General features: G+C 41.4%; 1 protein-coding gene across 5 annotated transcripts in view; it reads right to left on the bottom strand.

Moving 5' to 3' along the window:
* The window catches only part of L3MBTL4 (L3MBTL histone methyl-lysine binding protein 4), a 501743-nt gene extending 488324 nt beyond the window's left edge, over positions 1-13419 (bottom strand). Inside the window, exon 1 of one of the 5 annotated variants that reach the window (XM_027577144.1) lies at positions 13385-13419. The gene's annotated coding sequence lies outside the window, so the exon portion shown is untranslated. Of the gene's footprint in view, positions 1-11171; positions 11227-12949; positions 13218-13384 lie in introns of those variants that run through there. The other 4 variants (XM_027577148.1, XM_027577147.2, XM_027577143.2 and 1 more) reach the window with 4 other exon arrangements.
* Positions 13420-20963: the final 7544 nt, after the last annotated feature.

Genomic DNA, 20963 nt, shown 5'->3' with positions numbered 1-20963 from the left:
AGCTCAGCAAAAGCTCTGCACATACAGGCAATAGTCAAGAGAATGGCTTAACGCTCACCCCCAAAATCAATACACATTTCCTGAGAACAGACAGGTTCAGAGAGGCAGCAGGCTTTGAACAGTATCCTCCATGCAGACAGTGAAAGCAATCATGAAAGCGCCATGCCCGCAGATTCCCACGCTGTCCTCATCCTCACTGTTGGATGTCGGGAGCTAATACTTATGGTGCGCCCCCATTTGCACTGTCGGACCAGGACACAACTTTAATTTGTAGGTTACCAGATGCGTTAGCCTTCTCTCACCTCTAGTTTGTATCATTAATAAAAGACTTCATAAGACCACAAGCACCACCCTTTCAACACAATCTTACACTGTATCTGATTCTAATTAAACAGGGGCAAGCAAACCGAATGTAGGTATAATATGCCTTTATACCTCTCATGGACAGTAAGGATTACCAAATCAAAATAAACTGCCCCCAAAAAAGAGAAAAAAACAATAAGCCCCGAATCGTCCAATGCGAGCTTGAGTGTGGAGGTGTTTCAGTGTATATGAGTACATGGTACATATTAACTATCGATCCTACAAGCACTATTTATAGATATCACTGCATAATCATTTTATATATTATATTTCATTCTCAGAATTTTGACTAGATGTCAAACACCATTAAAATATTACTTTGTAGAAATTTAAGTCCCTGTTGTGGCTTCTTACATCATATTCAAACTACGAGAATGTTCTGGAATCTAATCCCACCCACACCTCCTCTAAACCTCAGATCATACCCAGAGCAACAACTGCATGGGCAAGGAGCTTATAAGATGTAGATAAGGTACAAAGGAGTAGAACAAACAGTTTGCATACAGGACTCTCCTCGCCAAACCATACACGGGTAAACCCCATATACTAAAACTAATTTTCTTTCCCAATTCCTTTAAAAAAACAAAGAAATAGGGTACTGTAAAGGCTCTGACTTTTAAAAGGTGAGAATCTCTCACTTGACATTCATGTATATGCTAAACCTAACTTATGTTTCTCTAAACATGAAGGATAATTTCATTTTACATATATTCAGAAAGTACTTTTTGCAATGATTTTAATATGTCCTGCCTTTCCCAGGAATGCAACTCTATGTAAATTGAGGAAAGGTTTTACTTTTTTCAAGCACAACTGTGGCAAATATTTCCACCATTTCAGAAGATGATGTTATTAAGCACAACACTGCTCAAAGACTCCCCTTCCCTGATATAATCCCCCTGTCAGCACTTTTTTTAAAGATTTATTTATATATGAGAGAGAGAGCATGCAGCACGGAGGGGCAGGGGAGAGGGAGAGAGAATCTCAATCAGACTCCCCACTGAGCGTAGAGCCCAACACGGGGCTCAGTTTCAAGACCCTGAGATCACAACCTGAGCTGAAACCAAGAGTCGGAGGCTTAACTGACTGTTCCAGGTGCCCCCCTCCCACCATCAGCATTTTTATGGGTGAATTTACATATAGTACAAGCCATCCAACTACTTCGTTTTATTTTCTAGACTAGTCATGTCCAAACATTTGGCATATCATTTAATTATAAATTACCTTCCATTTATTTCTCCCATTTTATTATATATGGACATTATATTGACTTTTTTGAAAGGATGTACAGGTAAATTATTTACCTAATAATTTCAAGATACTAAGAGAGATGTTACAAATATATGTTATCAAAGGGTTGGTAAAGTTAGAACCCCTGACCCCAAAACATTCATACATCCTGATTCTTCCTATATAGAGTTTAACAAACAAGGGCAAAAGGAATACTGGTGACAGGTACAGCCTAAGCCCTTCACTTAAGCTTTTTATTTTATGCCTGGCCAGGAGTGAGAGTAAGTGCAAACTCTGGGAACAAAAAGAAATAAAAAAACTCAATTTGCTTTTCCCTCTTTAAAGATTTTGTCACTTTTGGGGTGTCTGGGTGGCTCTGTGGGTTGAGCGCCCAACTCTTGATTTTGGCTCAGGTCATGATCTCAGGGTTGTGAGACTGAGCCCCCAGTTGGACTCTGTGTTCAGTGGAAAGTCTGCTTGGTATTCTCTCCCTCGGCACCTCCTTGTTACAGAGAGCGCGCATGCTCTCTCTCAAATAAATAGTTTAAAAATAAATAAATAAATAAAGGTTTCCTCACTTTTAGTCTCAGAAGAAAGACCCTCACTGCCTGTAGGAAAGTGTGATCCTAAGGAGGGATATAAAAGGGACCTCTGTCTTTGTTTAGCCATAAGAATATTCATTACAGAAACTCTGAAGTGGATTAGGTAAAAATCAGAATAATTTAAAGAAGGTGAGTGAATTAAATCATCTCTCACAATAATTTATAAACTACTTCTTTTTTATTTTTGGTTTTGACTGACATTTTTAGTGACTTAGCCTGGGGAAAAGGTGGAGAACTTTTTTAATGCTCATGCAGAAGTGTATATATTGGCGAATTTATTATCTTCACTTGTGATATAAACACTCATTGAGAACAAAGATGAGGACAGAGATTTTTCAATTTCCAAAAAATGAACTCTTTCTTCTTTTGTGCCATATGCCAACAGTAGCCACATAAACAATACAGAAATAACACGACCCTGAAGACATCAGTCATCCCTACAAGGGGTTGATTAAAACCTTGGACTTTTTCTTCCTTCTGTAACACCTGGTCTCTGGAGGGAGTGCTATGTGATCTAGCTGACATTGACTAGAACTGGCATGAAGGTAACTCAGCCCCGCCACTGTATGACCTTCCTCAGGCAGTTCCTATGCACCATCTGTGGAGCAGAACAATAATGCTTGTCAGCTATGGACTTGACAAATGTATTCTCACTCTCAATGACTTTTAGAAGCACGGTCACTCCCTTATCAGCATAGGCACTAAGATTTTTCACGCCTCTTTTATAGAGCCTGAGGGCCCACTCATTAGCAGACACCGTCCTCTCTCAGCTTTATGCTGGGTATTTCCTAGACTAAGAGGACAGAGTACCCAGTGCCAGGCATTGGCCTGGCACGCAGCAGGTACTCAGAAATGCAGTTAAATGAATAAATGCGTGAATAAATCAGGCCATCTTCCCTCATGTAATACAGAGAAGCCTCACATTTGAATGTGTCTCTGGTTGTGAGTTTCCTGGGGGCAGGACCAGCATCTTAACATCTGACTCCTTCTTGTGTCCCTAACATTCCACAGCCTAGCACATCCTTGGCCAAAGCAGACACTGAATGAATATTTATGGAATGAATGAGGGTCCTCTTACTTAGCAGAGTTTTCTATTACTGGCTTCATAATTCCCAACTGTGCAAGCACACAAAGGATTAATTATTACTCTAGAATAAGATTTGCCAAGCTATTGAACACAACTTTACTGCAAAGCCTGGCTATGAAAACAAAAGTTGACATGCTGTAATAGCCAACAGCCGGAGCTGGAGCTCAGGAAGACCAAGTCAAGTTTCCAAATCTGCCATTACTCAGGTGGACGAACCTGAGTAGATCGGGCCTTTCACTGGGCTTTCATTTTCCCCTCTCTGCAATAAGGGATTTGGATTAGAACTATATGTGACAAGGTTTTTTTATCCTTGTTATTAGTAGAAATTTATGAAGTGGGTAAAGAACATAAAGCCATAAGAAGACAGAGCTCAAAACCAAGTAATTTTATACATTACTTATCAATATGGTAAAATTTCAATTACTTTACAACTTGTTTTAGCTTTTGAAGTACTATTGATAATTTATGTCTTTGCCACAACAGTGGCAGCTATATTTGGCTAGTCATGGCAAGACAGAATCAACAGGGACTGTCATAAGAGCTAGTTTTTTACAAGAGAAAAATCAGTTTTGAGTTGATAAGAAGTCCCTTCAAGTGAGATAATTTGTTTTTTAATTCATATTCTCACATAGTGACTTTTGACCTTGGGCACACTGCTTAACACAACTAGACCTCTGATTTGTCATCTACAAAACGGGCTGAACTGGATAAGTGGTTCTCAGCCGGGGGTGATTCTGCCCTCTCTGTCCTCTCCTCAGGGGACATTTGGAAATGTCAGAAGACATTTTTGGTTGTCACAACTAAGTGGGAGGAGGTGCCACAGACATGTAGTGGGTAGAGGCCAGGGATGCTGCAGCTAAACATCCTACAGTGCACAGGACAGCGACCTTAGGACAAAAAAATTATCTGTTCATAATAAGGATTGAGAAACATCTGAATTAGACTACTTCCAAACCCTCTAAAATTCAAAAAAAAAAAAACTGCTGAATCTAAATTGTTAAATGTGGGACAACAGAAACTTCCTAAGCTATAGTCATTCTATGATAGAAGTTACAGCTACTCTGAGCTGAAACTTCTAAAAACTTGAGAGACAACTTATTTGGACAGAAGCCAAATTTAAAAGCATGTCACTTTGTGCATCGCACTGGTAATTACTGTATAACTGTACCCTCCACAGCTTCTTCCTCACCATTTACTCCACAGCAATGGGTATTGTTTGTTTTGGACACAGATGCCAGCCAGTTCTGAAAAGACTGCCAATGATCTTCTCCTTGTCCTCACAGCAGAAGAATAAAGTGGCCCTAAAGATTACTAATGACTGACTGCAGTAAAATGGCCGAGCATCCTGGTTCACACAAAACACAAAGATGGCAACAGCCGGAAGTGAAGACACGTCTGTACTGGACATAGGATCTCCACACAAGACAGCCAACTGACAGCTGCTAATTTGCATGGGGTGCAGAATCCAGCAACGTGACTACTATCTTTCTAAAAAGTACCAAATATCCATGACATTCAATTAACAAAACAAATGAAATACACTTGCGGTCCTACGCAAAAGTCTATCAACTTGAAAATCACCCATAAGCCTCGGATTTTTCCAAGTGCACTTAGCAAAAAGATGTTCTCCTGTGCTGGTCAAGACTTTTCAAATTCTTAACCTGTTAGCCCTAATAATTCCTATCCTAAGCCCAACTGGATGTGTTCAGCTGCCGGAGAAACATCCACATATCTTCTTGAAATAAAATCACATCAAGTTCACAGTTTTAGAACAGAAAGGAGAAAAAAATCTTTGTTCTAACCATACTCAGAAATTGAGTGCATAAAATATAGATTTGGAAGTGCTATCCTGGCATCTGTAAGAATTCACCTTGATGATGTGTAGGACCAGGACTAAAGGGTGTAATGACAGGGAATTAAAGAATATTCTTTGCTATAAAGCAAAAAGAGAAGAACCTTTACATTCCCTTTGATATATGACCATAATAATAATAATAAAAATAGTGGCTGAAAGGTCAGTGCTTACATTTTCAATCAAACTCAAAGTCTTAGTTACTCAACAGAATCCCCAAATGCTAAGGATTTTGTGGAACTTCTTTGGTATAGCAGACTATCATTAATTGACTCAAAATCATTCAACTTTTATTTACTGGTCTCTGACATGTGTCAGGAAATTGCTAGGCTTTAGAAAGACATGGTGAACTGAATCCAAAAAGTTCCCTGGGAAACACAGAAAAGTAAGGCTCCACCCTTCAGAGTGAACTAGCAGACAATAGCACATTGTGGAGGAAAGCACAGGGGGATGGGGGTGATCCACTTTTAGGGAGAATTGTAGGCTTCTCGGAGCAGGAAAATTCACAGCCACAAGTAAGACAGGTACAAATGTGCAAAAGTCTGTAAGCGAGAGCAAACACTGTCCCCCTCCAATCATAGAAAGTACTGTCCACAGGTTACACAAACTCTTAAACAATTGATGTAAAAGATATACTCTAACAATGGAGACCTATAAAAAAAATTCCACATAAACATCACTGAAAGATTTAAAAAGTCTAGGTTCTACCCAAATTTGGAGAACTCTAGCCCCCTGCACAAGTATGTACCTTACAGAATCAGGGCCAGGCCCAGGGCCGACTCCTCACTCCCAGATTTAATCAACACAGACTTAAATGGGCAGGAATCAGGGCAACAAAAAGCTGATATGTTTTCTGATATTCTCCATCATAATAAATAAGAAAAGCATTCATGATAAGTAGGAAAAACAAAATGATTAAATGGAAAGTACATTCAGCTAATCACAGAGCTGACCCCACAAGTCAGGGGTTGTAAAAAGGCAGCCCACAACTGCATCTGGTCTGTAAATACATTGTCTACCTTACCTTAGCAGAGTCCTAAAAGGTGTGAGCCAGCATTTTTAAGTAGGGAGGTTTCACATTTTTAAAAATGCAGATTTCCAATCTGAGGTTTTTTGGTTGTTGTGTGTGTGTGTATGTGTTTTTTTTTTAATAACAGCTACCCCTTTAGAACATGTAAGACTACTCCCTACTGTTTCCACAGCACAGAAGGGATTTTTCTTCCTTCCCACTGTCCTGTACTGAAAGAACTTCCTAGAGTAGACAAGTACCTACGGCCAATTTCCGAAGGTGAGAAAATAGAAGTGAAATCAAGAGCACTTTGTGAATTTTCTTCTATCTGCCTGTTTCACTCAGTTCCCTTACCTGCTAGCCCCTTTCCACGTCCAAATTGGTGACCCTGGATTTAGATCTTAACTCCATTTGCCAAAGACTGTCAAGTCAGTATACACATGAATCGTAACACAACCCACATCAACTGTCTCCCTAAAAACAGCCTATACCCAGTAGGTCTTCCACTGGAAAGATGATCAAACTAAAGCTACCAGGTCTGCTTCTCAGCAGTCTTCCCCATCTCCTCCAGTTCACCCAGTTTCTCATGCATGGTGAGATCTAGAAAACCAAAGACAGGAGCAGAATATACACTCATCTATGAACTGGGCCTTGAACTAGCATCAGTGTTAACTCGGATCCATTCATACAGGCCTGGAAGCATGTCTATCATTTGCTCCATGGTTTTTCTTTAGAAAGAAATTTCAACAATATTAATAATGACCAAAAGCAATTTTTTAAATGTTGTCACTCAAGAAAGTCTCATCTTTAAGTCTGATGTACTCACAAGAGAAGGAACCATGAAGGTAAGCAATGGCTTGTAGTTGCAGGACCAGAGAACGTTCAGGGCCTTGGAGAGTCTCCCAATGACTGGATCAGTATTGGGACACCAACGTAGAAGGAAATGGAGGAATAAATGGTCCGTGTGGTGCATCCAGTAATTTTAGACCTCCTTGGTCAGGACTGAAAATGCTATGTGCAAAGCTGCTTGCCAGCAGACTCTGAGACTACACCTATTTGGATGCGTGTGCCCATTTGCAGACAGACTGGCTATTCAAATTCAGGAGTTCCATTAGGTCTGCTGTGAGCTAAGCAGAATACAAAAAAACCTACAGCCACAGAAGAGGGAAAAGAAAGCCCACATTTGCTAAACTACAAAACCATGTGCCCAGCTCAGTGCTGAATAAATAACACACATCACAATGACATCCAGTTATCTTCCTAAAAATACTTTATGTCCAGTAGGTCTTTCACTGAAAAAATGGTCAAAGCAAAATTACCAAGTCTGCTTCTGACCAGTCTTCCCCATCTATTAAAATTCACCCAGTTTCTCATGCTAAAAACCAGAAGAATAATCTTGGATTACTTTCCCTTACCCTTTCCTCTATCAGCAATTTTATAAATTCTACCATCAAAATATTCCTGAAGTCCTTCCATTTCCACCCATCTCCACCCTACCTGCCTGGCCCAAGCACCAGGACTTCCAGCTGGACACTTGCAATGGTATCCTAATTGCTCTTGCCAGGTACACAATATTCTGTAGATGGCAGCCAGAGTGGGCCTCACTGGATATAAAGCAGATCATGTCACGCTCTGCTCACACTCTGCAAAGCCTTCCCATGGCAGGAAAAAGAGAATGCATGATCCTCAGCAAGGCCTCCATGGGCAGGAGGTGGCCTCGACATGCTCTGGCCTCAACAACCCTACCAACAGCTCCCCACCCAGTTGGCTCCTCTCCCTTGCTCTCCCTTCCTCCAGAGCACGAGCTCTTTCCTCTTCCGGGGGCTTCACATGTGTGCTTACCTCTGCCTGATATTTCTTTTTGCCCCGCTCCCTACCTGGCTAGAGGCTACTCATCCTTAGGACTTTTGTGACCCACAAACCCCTATTAAGCACTCCTGTTGGTCTTTCTCATAGTAAATTGGAAAGTTTTTCTTTACACACTTATTTGGGAGGTTGCTTAATATCTGCCCCCTCACTTGACTACACAATCCAAGAAGGCAGGAGTTATGTATCAGCCATCCCCATACACAAAACATGCAACTGACACCAGCAAAAATGCCTTGCCCCCATTTGAGTTCCTTAGTTCATCCCTCCCTCAAAAGGACAGGGAATAGGGCAACAATGATTTAATCTAAAAAGCTATCATGGTCCCCAAAGCTATCCATAATAGTTTACACACCAAAGCACAGTGTATGAAAGTACCATACCATCCATCTGTCCTTCTAGTTAAATATGTTCTCTCTAGCCAGTCACGGCAACAAAGAATGATGCATGCACTTCTGCTCCACTGCCCACATCCCACACCTGATACTTTCCAAACAATTTATCAATCAATTATTAATTGTGGCAGCGACCACACTTTCATCAATTAAGATCCATCTTCAGGAGGGATGCATAAGCATTCTCTACAATGGCTAGCTTCATTAAGAGAATGCTTCACACATGAGCTAAAATCAATACAAAATGAAGAAAGGTTCAGCAGGTGACGCTGAGCAGGGGTCCTACTGCAGTGACATCTTCCCCAAAAGGCACACACAGACTAGGGGAGCAGAGCATGGACAACTGACGGGATCAAAGTAAATGTTTCATTTTTCCATCGCCACTGTGGAAAACTTGTTTTGTATTTGGAAAATAAAACAGGGATAAATTCTTCTAAGGCACTATTCTAAAAGGTAAAAGGAGTGCAAATGCTGAAACAAAAGATAGTATTATATGTGTGAATGAACTGAAAAGTTTCATTTCTCCCAAGTATGTTCTAATTCATTGTATTTGCTTTTATTTTGCTGAAATATAAGATACTATCTATATTTACACTACTTGCTGTAAGAGTATGTGAACAGTCCATTGGGCTTTTAATGAATCTAAATAGTTTTCACTTGGGAGGTATGTTCCTATAGTAAACTATGCTCAAAATGTGTTTACCAATACTACAAGGTGGAAATGCTTTGTAAACTACAAAACACTATTCAAATTAAAGGGGGACATCTACATACCTAAAACAGAGCAAACACTACCAACAGCTCATACTGAAGCCTTACCACTGAGATCACCTCTTGCTAGCCAGTTCAACCACACCTCCTCAGTTCGGTATTTCATCAGCAACAGATGACACTTTACACAGAGTCTCCTATGAAACCTCCTCCATCGGCTTCCCTGTTCCTGTGACGCCGTTTTCCTCCTCCTTCTGACACCAACACTGGGCGTAGCCCACAGTCACTGGACCAGCTCTCCCCACACTGTGCTCATTTATTCACCCTGTCTCATGCTTTTTACTGTCACCCTTCTTCCAGCTAAACATTTCCCAGCTGACTCTCTCCTGGCCTAACACTAGAGTTCCTCTCTCCAAACTCACCACCGCAGCATCTCTTTCAATTCAGTATTTTAAAAATTGAACTTACCTGTTCCACCCTGCTCCCAAACCACCTACCAGGGTCTCCTGCTAATTTCCCCATTTCAACAGCAGCACTCTTTCTGAATTAAAAGTGTTGACTGAAACAACAAACACTTATCTGTGATTTTCAAACTCTCCTTTAGTTCTAGAGAAGGAGAACCAAAGACACATGAGAAGGAATGGGGTGGGGGCGGAGAGGCTGGGGCCCCTTCTGCTTCCTCCGTCCGACTGGGTGGCCTGGTGCTTCCCACAGAGCTTCAAGTCTCCCTCTTCTTCACGGTAAGAACTCCAGAGCTTTCCAACTGCAGATCTTCCTTCAACATCAGAATGATGTTCCTGACTGCTGCTTTTATCACCCCATGCCTCTGCCTCAGCAGCTGCCTGCTCACACTGAATCCCTATTCAGTCCTACAAATATCTGTTGACTATACACTTAACCACTTGTCAAGGACCATACCAGGCCCTAAAGGGTTATTATCATTTCAGTTAAAAGGCTAGAACTTCAGTGCAAAAATATTCTGAATAAAAAGAGAACTAAGGACGTGTTCATATCCTTACAGAAAATGTATTAAAGACAGAAGCTAAATTGTGAAAAACATATAAAACTGTTTTTTGATGACTATCATTAATGGTGACTATAGTTAATAATAGTGTATGGTATGTTTGAAAGTTGCTAAGACAATAGATCTTAAAAGTTCTCATCACAAGAAAAGAAGTTGTAACTGTGGTGATGGATGTTAAATAGAATTATTGTGATAATAATTTCACAATCTATACATAAATCATCATGCCGTACACCTGAAACTAATATGTCAATTATATCTCAATTTTTAAAAATAAACAGAAAGTGGCAAAATCTAAAGCCTGGGCCATCAGAAAAAAAACTGTTTTTACATATGCACTTATAGGTGAACCAGGAAAAGTAGAAGTCAAAGAATGGAAGTCTGGGGTGAAAATCAGGGACACCCTCGCAGAGGAAGAATTACACTGGCTCATGAAGAATAAAAGGTTTCCAGTTTGGGTGGGTAGGGCTGGTGGGAAGAGCATGCACAACCACATTTCCCAATGTGGACACTGCAAATAATTTTTCTTAGTCCTAAACAAATCATAATCATTCCTTTTGAGGCATGAAACTCCCTTCTCCTTCCTAGGCCCCCAATCTCTTCAGCCTTCGCCTTGTCAATCTGTGGAAGAACCACTCCTCAGGACTCAGCCCAACTCTCTGTGTTCTTTTCTGATCACTGCAGACCCCAAAGACCCTCTTCTTGCCAGACCCCATGACCACTATCTGTTTCAAACCAACAGCACTTTAGTTTAGATTGTTTTAGTGTCAAATCCTATTTATTAGTTCCTGCATATCATTTTGTTCACAAATGTTTGGTTTGCATGTTTTATCTCCCAACACATTAAAAGCTCAAGCTTTTAGTGGTTTGTCATACAAATGTATGAACATACATAGTAAATTACATAGTAAATGGTTTATTGTGCAAATGACAATTGAAATTTTTTAAGGAAAATAAAGATGAATTAGAAGTGTAATTTAAGATACAAATCACACAGTATTGCAATGAAATATGTTGGTAGATGGTAGAGCTCACCTAAAATTCTTATGATGAATTTAAAAACACACCTCTCCTTGAGGTAAAAGTTAAGACAGTTCCTTAGTTTTCCTTAATTCGATCTTCACCAGATCACCTTCCTACCAATATCCTTTCTCAGAAAACAGATTGAGACCTCATCATATAGGTGGACCAATACTGTCCCAAAAAGCACTGAATAAAGAATTCCAAAGTCAAGGGCTACCTCTGATACAAATTCATCAATGTACCTCACAGTCTGAGAGCATAATCAATAGCAGTTTTAAGCTCATCTTTCCTACTTAACAATTACACCCCATGTGGGTATAGCAAAATCCAATCCACTTGGATGCTCCTGAAATCTCTCCTCTTTCAAAACCCTTTCTCCCGGTTCTGGAGTACCATGAGGAGAAACTGAAGTTAGCATTTTCAGCATCTTGTGAAGAGCTAAATGCATTCAAAGTCTATTATCAAGCATCAAGAAAAAACTCCACCTGTTTGCCACTTTAACCTTTTTTGAGTTAAGGGGACTAGAAAACACCAGGAGATCCCACTACCCTTATGTAAACAAAGAACTGAAACTGGAGGCTGCCCCCAGCAACTTCCAGCAACAGCTCCAACAGTGGGATCCAGGAGACAATGCCACTTTGGTCGTGGAGACCAAATAACCCTGAAGGGTGAGTGGTAGGCATAGAAACGCCCCAACCGGGCAGGTCATAGTGACCAAACTGACTTCATGGGGTTATCACACGCAGAAGTCTCAACAATAACAATGTCCAGACCTTCCTTTTATTTAGTTTCCACCTCCAGGAATGGACAGATTAAGACTATCCCTCTAAATGGATAAAGGCATATACACAATAAAGTACATCCTGTGGACTTCAATCAATGACTACAGGATATAAAAGGCAGGGCACCAAATCCACCGGAATTCTCCCACCTGGGGTAAAGACTTAACACCAATTCCGCACGTAACTGCGGCCCCGGGCCCAGGTGTACCCTGGTCCGCTGGCCTCCCCTTTGGCCCACCTCGGCGGCCAGGGCGAGGGAGACCTGGCCAAGAGCGCCCCGGCGCAGTTCTGGCCTTGGCGCGGGGCGGGGCGGGGGGGGGGCGGTAACTGAGCTAGTTAAACCGCCACATATAGGCTAGGCGTCCCCCAGCGCGCACTTCCTCCGCTCCGGCCCAGGGCTGGGCAGAACTCAGCAGGACCCGGGACGGAAAGGGGGTGGAGTGAGTAAGCGCCCGCGGGGGTCTTGGCCGCAGCCGAGTCCCGGCACACACGACAGTAGTCTGCGGAGAACGGGGAGACCGGGGACGCCCGCCCCGAGAGAAAACAAAAGCCAAACGCCCACCGCCGGGCGCCCGGTGGCCTGAGGCCGGCTTGGGACCGCCGGGAGTCCCGCCCCGGCCCCTCGTCCCGCGGCCCTGGGCTGAGCCGGCGCCTCCCCGCCCAGGTGACCGCGCCGACACCCCCGGCCCAGGTGGCCCCGGCGGCCGGGAGCGGGACAGTGCGGGGCCACGCCACGCCCGTCCGAAGTGGGCGACAAGTGGGGCAGCGCCTCGCGCGGGGAGCCCGGCGCGCGCCCGGCGGCGAAAGAGAAAGAGAAAGAGGCAGCGCCGGGCGGAGGCGACTCCTAACGGCCACCGCCCCCTGGCCCGGCCCGGCCCGGCCTTGCCGCGGGCGACGCTCACGCCCCTCGGTCCGGGCGCGGGGCCCGGGGCCATCCCTGGCGGTGGCGGCCGTGGGCGCTCACGCGGTCCCCCGACCACACGGCTCGGGCGGCGGCGTCCTTCTTACCCCGAGCAGAGCCGGGCCGCCCGCAACGCCGACTCGGAGACAGGCCGGCAGGGCGCGAGCCGAAGCGGCGAGGATCGGCCGGCCCAGGCTGCGGCGCCGCTGGCCCCGCGGTGCCCGGCGGGAGGGGCGCGAGGGTGCACGCGCGGGGTGGGGGCGCGGGAGCCTCCCCTGCCAGCCCCGCGCGCATGCTCCCGCCGCACCTGCCTCGCTCCGGGTGCCGCTCCCCCGGGAGCGCAGTGGACGCGGGGCGGCCGCTCGGGCTTTCATGGGGGAGGGAGGTGGCTGTGGCTTTCTCTTCAAGTGCGTCTTTCCCCTTATTGGCTCCCTGGGAAGGAGTCCCCCAAATCTTGGCTACTTCCTGCCTGGCCCCTCCCCACTCGCGCAGTGGTGTCCCGGGGCGCTCATCCCTGCCTCATCCCAGCTCTGAGGGTTCACCTTCCAAATGTTCTCTCTCGCCTCTGGATTCCTCTCTGTCCTTCTGCTCCTTCTGATTTTGCAACCTCGTCTCCGATGCACCTTTCCCGCTCTCGACTTTGCTACACACCCAACCGCGGATACCATTTCAAAATAAAAGAATACTCTTTTCAAGTGGCGAGAACAAATTGTTTACTGACCCTGTTCTAGCTGCTTGAGATTAAGTAGGAAACAGGAGCTAAAGAGTTCCTGCCCTCATGGAACTTACAATCTTATTGGTTAGCGTTAGGCTTTCACAAAGCGTTGTTGGTGGTTTGGAGAGAAAAGTATTTAATCATTTGTTTGGGCTTATATTTAAAAGCTGGCAATCGAAGACCATATTTTGTGAGTTTTAAACTTAATTTTCTTTCATGGAGGTGTCGTGTATAAAAATTCTAGTATGCTAATAGTAGCTGTTAGATACAAAATAAGTGTTAGTTTGTTGAGTCCAGCAAGAAATGCAGTAATTTAACATGATTAACAATAATAATTTTCAAAATGATCTTTTGGTTTGTTGTTGACTACCATAAACGAACAACTAAAACTGTTTTGTTTCTCAGGTGAGACTGGTCCTTTGGTTACAAACATAATTGAGTGTTGTTACTGAAGAGAGAAATATAAAACCCTTTGCTATTGCAGTTTTTGATTTGGGAATCATGATCATAGAAATTTACAACTACACACATACACAAACTGGATTCTGTGCTCTGATCAATTAAGAAAAAGATCTGGGGCAAAGAGAAAAAGAAAAGGAAGCAGAAGGCATCAGTATAGAGAGAACATGTAAAACAGATCTGTTGAAGTGATATACTTTTTTCATCCCATTTACCATGTCTATGCTAGAGACTTCATAGAGTTGTGATGTATTTCTGTGACAACAGGCACACACCAGGAGACTATCTTGGCATACTTCCTTACCTGACTGCATGAAATTAGAGTGGAACCCAGTGGATGGATGAGAATTCCCCCTCCCTGCTACTTACGTGAGCACAGACAACATTTTTGGCAAAGGACAAGTGTTTCGATTATTGCAGTGTAACCCTGGTCTCTCCCAGCAGTGTCTATCATTAAAGACGCTAAGTCTTAGTGATATAAACATCAAAATGTTCCCAGCACAGAAAGAGTTAAAAGCACTTCTGGTTCCACCCACCCCTTAGAAAAATCAATGTTAATATTATACAAAATCAAAGAAAGCTGGATTGAAATCCAAATAGAGTACATTTATATCACCTTGTCTTCACTTTTTCAGGGAAACAGTTATTATTATGTTTATTGAATATATTTGGCTTGCTTTGATGAAAACAGAAGCACTGTTTTCACGGGCAAGGTTTAAATAGAGAAAGAATGCACCAATGAGACAGGTAACACAGGCAGAGAACCTCATCCTGGATTACTTAAATGTAAATCTATGGGTGCATAGTGCTGACAACCATATATGATTATATTCAAAGAAGCTGACATCTGTTTTAAACATACTGTTATTCAAATTATATGGAAATATAAGCAGTGTAAGCATTGGTACACTTATTACAGAATTTTTGAAAAGCTGTTGTCGTAAATCCCTTTTATTTGAACAGCTGCAGATTAAAATGAAATAGCCACAGTGTTGAGTATTGCAATGTTACCAACAGTCCGTTGTGAACAATGGGGTTTAGAGTACTGATGATTACTAGGCATTTTTTATTTATAATTCAGTTGAATCTAACTAAGTGGCAACATTATTGTTGGCCAGAGAGGTAAGGATGGCTTCCGGTGGCAGAAGAGCCCCTTTAGGCATGTCATCAAAACATGACAGAGTCATCGCAGTTCTATAATGTCTATCTCATGGGTGGAAATGAAACCTCATTTGCTGAGATAGTGATTGGCTTTATTTAAGCACACTCCCTTTTAAAGTTTGCTAAATTTATTTACTTTTTTCTAACGGGGGGGAGTTCTTTTATTTGTCAATGTTATATATATGTTATTTATATATATGTGTGTTATTTTTTAAGTAGAATTAAATTACATTGCTTTGTTATTTGATCAATAGTGGGATTTCCCATTAACACAGAAGTGTTTTTAAAATTCATGATTGTTTCCTAGCATATACTTAGGACCATTTGGGAGTTAAGCACAGAGTAAATTCCTTTCTACACTTCAGTGTAATTGAAGAGAGCTTATCTTAACAGCATTCTATGCTTACTCCACAAACAAATTGTCTGTTGCAGCTAAAATCATTTTATTGGTCACCATTTATCATCAATAATTATTATCCTCAAGTTTATTTTCATATTAATGCCATTGTTAATAATTTGACTCACACCACTGTATTTTCTCTGTTACAGCAATATTTTCTTAAGTAGATTGTCCAATTTTAAACTTTCTTAATGAGTTGAGATATAAATAATTGCATAAAGTTCTGTCTAAGTGTAAATACTGGTTCAGACAGAAGTGTCAATAATATTGAAGAACTAAAGCTAACTTTAAATGATACCAAAAAGCTTCATAAATAAAATAACATGCACATTATACAAATTTGAATTAAGGACTTAAAATTTATATAGAAATCTATTTTTATGCTTGTACTTTTTTTGGTAGAACAAAACTATCATAAAGTAACATAAAAACACCATTTCCAGGTACACTCCCTTTTTAAAAATCCAAACCCTACACAATATTTCTGATGATATTTAAAATCTGTATAAACTGAACGAGATAGGGATCCTTATATTAATAGGCAAACTTCAATTTCCACTACAACCATACTGAATGAACTAATCGGATTTGGTGAAAGGCCTGAAAACTGCAGAAGGCAAGCAAGCAATCCCTTTAATTGCATTTTCAAAGATATTGATGACACAACCATACCATCTCCAAGGTGAGAGATCTGGAAAAAGAAAAATGGAAAATTCAGAGTAGGCAATTCATACTTTCTTGAAAAGATATATGCCCCAAATAATAGTAGCTAGACATGCATTCTCTAAGAAATAACAGGTAGGATAGTATGTAGAAAAAATTCCAGGTGTCAGGAAAGATGGTTGTTATTCCTGCCTCTGTCATTGACCCATCATGGAAGAAGCCACCTGGCTACAGAGGATAGGTCTCGTGGCATAGTACTTGCTTTTGAAATCACCAAGTTTAAGGTCTAGGTCTAGTTCTTAATATTGTAGGTCCAGAAATATGAGTCTGTTAATGCTCCCAGAAGTGATCGGGCTAAGGCAACCAGCTAAAAACAAGAATACCAATGAAACTGAAGATATAAATGCCAAAAAGATCGATGTTTTGGTGTCAGCACATCCCCACCACTATAGTCTACAAAGGAAGGCAAGTTAGTTAAAAGATTGCTCGATGGCCATGAAATCAAAACAAGGTAAGCTGGCTCTTGGTGGGAAGTGTCAACAAGTGGCAACTGTCTGATATAACCATTCTCATAAAGGGAGGCCTTCAGCCAAGATGCCCAAAGTCTGTGTCAGCTGGATTTGATGCTATTCATTTTTTTAAAGATTTTATTTATTTATTTTAGAGAGAGAGAGCATGAGAGGGGGGAGGGTCGGAGAGAGAAGCAGACTCCCTGATGAGCAGGGAGCCCGATGTGGGACTCGATCCCAGGACTCCGGGATCATGACCTGAGCCGAAGGCAGCCGCTTAACCAACTGAGCCACCCAGGTGCCCTTGATGCTGTTCATTGAGGTCCAGTTTCCTTTGGCATTCCAATCCTTGGAATATTCCCTGGTCACCTTGACTGGATTTGGGTGCTTTAAAAAACTCCGTCAGCAGTGTATTTACCATCTTCTGTGAGGGCTGCTACTGCAAAATAATATGTTCATTTATTTTTTTCTTTTCAGCCTTCTGAAAGGATGACTTTTTCCTAACTTTTCTTGACCCAATCTCAAAAATCCAAAAGTACCTATGATTCCTTCCATACTAACTGCCTGAATAAAAATGTGTTTGAATTATTTCCATTTTAGATTTAATTTCCCTATTTTATTAAACCTTCAGGGTTTTTTGTTTAGTACATTATCTTAACATCTATTATTCCATTAAAAAATATAGAGTCCACTTTTTCTGGACTGAATATGCATGTATTATTTTTCATTATAATACCTCCAATATAAATTCTTAAAAAATTCATTTCCAATTCTACAAATATGAATCAACCTAAAACTACTAAAGTGACATTTGCTTGAAGAAGTAAAAGACTTTATCCATTCTCATAGGAAAAGAAAATGCATGTTTCTTTAGACTTTTAGTTACCAAGTGAATACCTTGAACGTAAGTACTTTGTATGTGTTTCTGGATTAAAGACAGTTGGTTACTCTATATTACTGAGTTATTAATATTACCCAGAAAATAAGATGATTATCTATCTATATCCCTGAATGGAACAAAGCTCACCAACTTAGTCTAGTTGAACAACAACATAAAATATAAGAATAAGGAAGTTGTTCCTAAGTAATTTTAAGCCTTCGATTTTAGTGCTAAACTTCTCAGCTATTCATGACATCCTTGAAAAACCCCTCATTGACCTTCAGATACTTCCCTACTCCATCTAAACAGAAAAAAAAACACTTCTTTGTGAGTGTGGTGGATTAATTAAATTAATGCCTTCAATCACAGATGGCCCAGGACTTTGGTTTGATTTAGGATTTTTCAACTTTACAATGGTGCAAAAGCCATACTCAACCAGTAGAAACCATACTTCAGATTCGGAATTTTGATCTTTCCCCAGGCTGGTAATTTACTGATCCTCCTTAGTGATGCTGGGCAGCAGCTTCATCTCGCAGGCGGCCACGCCATCACAAGGGTAAACAACCAATATACTGAGAACTGTTCTGTACCCATACAACCATTGTTTTTCATTTTTAGTACAGTATTCAATAAATTAGATGAGATATTCAATACTTGATTATAAAGTAGGCATTGTGTTAGATGAGTTTATTCAACCGTAGACTAACATAAGTGTTCTGAACACGTGTAAAGTAGGCTAGGTTGAGCTGTGATGTTCAGTGGATTAGGTGTATTAAGTGCATTTTCTACTTACAATATTTTCTACTTAGGATGGGTTTATCAGGATGTAACTCCATCATGAGTGGAGGAAGATCTGTAGTGGCCTGCCTTTATCCATCCCCCTTACAATGTAACTTTGTATTTGTTTCCATCATGAGGTGGAAACAATTTCCCCCTGCTTGAATCAGGGAGGCCCTGTGACTTACTTTGGCCAATAGAATATGATGAAGTGACAGCATGCCAGTTCCAAGCCTAGACCTCAGAAACTCTGTGTGCTCTTATTTCTGTCTTGCTCCTATGTGATCACCCTGAGAATTAAGTGCTCCTGCTGGGGAATGGGACAGAGCCCAGTTGTTCCATTTCAGGCCCTAGATGTGTGAAAGAGCATATAATGCTCAGCCAACCCACCAGCTGACCACAGAAGCATGAATGAGTGATCCCAGCAAGACCAGCTGAGCCAAGATAACGGAACCTTCCAGCCAACCTATACACTCATGAGAAATGATAAATAAATCTCCAAGTGTTGGGCTGTTTCTTTATGCAACAACAGTCATGTGATACAAAGGGTTTATTTATTGTAGTCTTAATGTAATTTTTTTTCCTTGTAGAGCAAATTCAGTAACTACCTAAGTGTTCTGTTCCCCTAAAACTTGAATGTTGCATAAGTTCAGCATTGCTGATTTCAGTCATCGAGTGCAAATGCAGCTGTTTATGTTTTGCACAAATATGGGTCAGTGTATAGAATCATCACTCTCCAGACTATGAACTCTGAGAAACAAATGAGGGTTCTAGAGGGGAGGGGGTGGGGGATGGGTTAGCCTGGTAATGAGTATTAAAGAGGGCACGTACTGCATGGAGCACTGGGTGTTATACGCAAACAATGAATCATGGAACACTACATCAAAAACTAATGATGTAATGTATGGTGATTAACATAACATAATAAAATAAAATTTAAAAAATAAATAAATAAATAAAAAATAAAATAAGGAAATAAAAGGAAAAAAAAAGAATCATCACTCTCCATTAAAGTTTTTCCTTGTTCAGCCATTCTGTCCTCCTTATTAATTCTTCCCCTTCAGTTTACACAGAGGCTCAAGTGTTTCATCCTGAGGGATTGTAACAGAAGCCTTCCCTTGACTTTGTTTCCCTCACAGGCAGTCCTACCTCCCTCTCCCCTTAGTTACCAAAGTCCTATAAAAATCTATGTATAATTCATACTTATACTTTAACTCCTTCAAGTCTGATGTCTGCTCCAGAACTCTACTGAAATGGTTCTCTTAAAGGTCATAAATGGCCTTATAATTGTCCCAATTCATTTCATCATCTGGTTATTTACCTGCTGAACTCTTCTGTACTTCTAAGGACACTGAGCCTACTCAGCTCCTTTGGCCTTGGTTAGGGACAAAATCCCATGGAGGTCGCTTAGAAAAAAGGCAACTTTATCAGGCAGAATCAGAGGTATTTCTCAAATCAAATTTGGAAGCACGGCCTGACCTCTCCAGGGTCCCGGATTTATCACTCCAGGTACTCTAGTCTCTCAAGTCTTTTCTGCTTTCTGGGCGTGCAGTGTCTTTCTCTGTCTCGGCAGATACAGGTGGCCAAACCCAGCCACCCCAGGCTCAACTTCGTATCAATTCCAGTCCAAGCACCTCACAGATTGATCCACTTTGCTGGATGCCAGTTCTTCCTTCCCGGGAGAGAAAGATTAATTGGCCCAGCTTGACTCAAGGGTCTACTCTTAACTTATAAGTGGGCAGAATACATATTCAAAACGTTATGGATGCCCACACCTAATGTAAGTGTCGTATGGGATAAGCAGATGCCCCAAATGCTGTCCCCCCTCAGAAACTTCAAAAACCCTTCACGGCTATCCTTGGCCTATCGTCACAAGTCCAGAGGTTACTCTAAACCCTTCAAGGCCACCACGCTTTACCCCCCACAGCACATCCAGCTCCATCTCCCACGCCCTTGCTTTAAGACAAAATACTCCCTGTTCTCAGAATGGCTGCAAGTTTTGTCAAGTTGCCCACAAAGCCTTATCCAGGAGCACTCTTCTATTAAGGCTTTTCTGAGTATTAAAATACAATGTACCTTTGAGGATTCAACACTTAATGAAATCTCTCCCATGAAGCATGTATCAACTGTATCACTTTACTTTTTTTCTTTCTCCTACATGCCCATAGCATTTTGTTTATCCATCTATATTGCATTTATATTATTTTGGTTTTAACTGTAATTACTTATTAGTTTATATATAACTCTAATAACTATGGTTTTCTGAAGAAGAGGAGCCATCTCTTTTAAGTTAGTGTTTACATTTTTAATTATCTGTGGGATTTTATTTTTACTTTTTGTCCTTTTTAACAATTTTTTTTCAGAAAATGTAGGAAGTAATGTAATTAACACCCATGCATCCACCAATCAGAAGGACTATCAGTTCACACTTTATACTTGATGTGTTTAAAGAAGTAAGACATAATATTTAAAATTGAATTCTTTTCTCATTCTTTCCTTCATCTCTTGCTGCCTGTTTTTGCAGAGGCAACAACTGTTCTGATGAATTTGGTACATA

The sequence above is a fragment of the Zalophus californianus genome, chromosome 14 (assembly GCF_009762305.2).
Source record: "Zalophus californianus isolate mZalCal1 chromosome 14, mZalCal1.pri.v2, whole genome shotgun sequence".
Classification (NCBI taxonomy): Eukaryota; Metazoa; Chordata; class Mammalia; order Carnivora; family Otariidae; genus Zalophus; species Zalophus californianus.
This window is presented reverse-complemented; position numbering and strand designations above follow the sequence as displayed.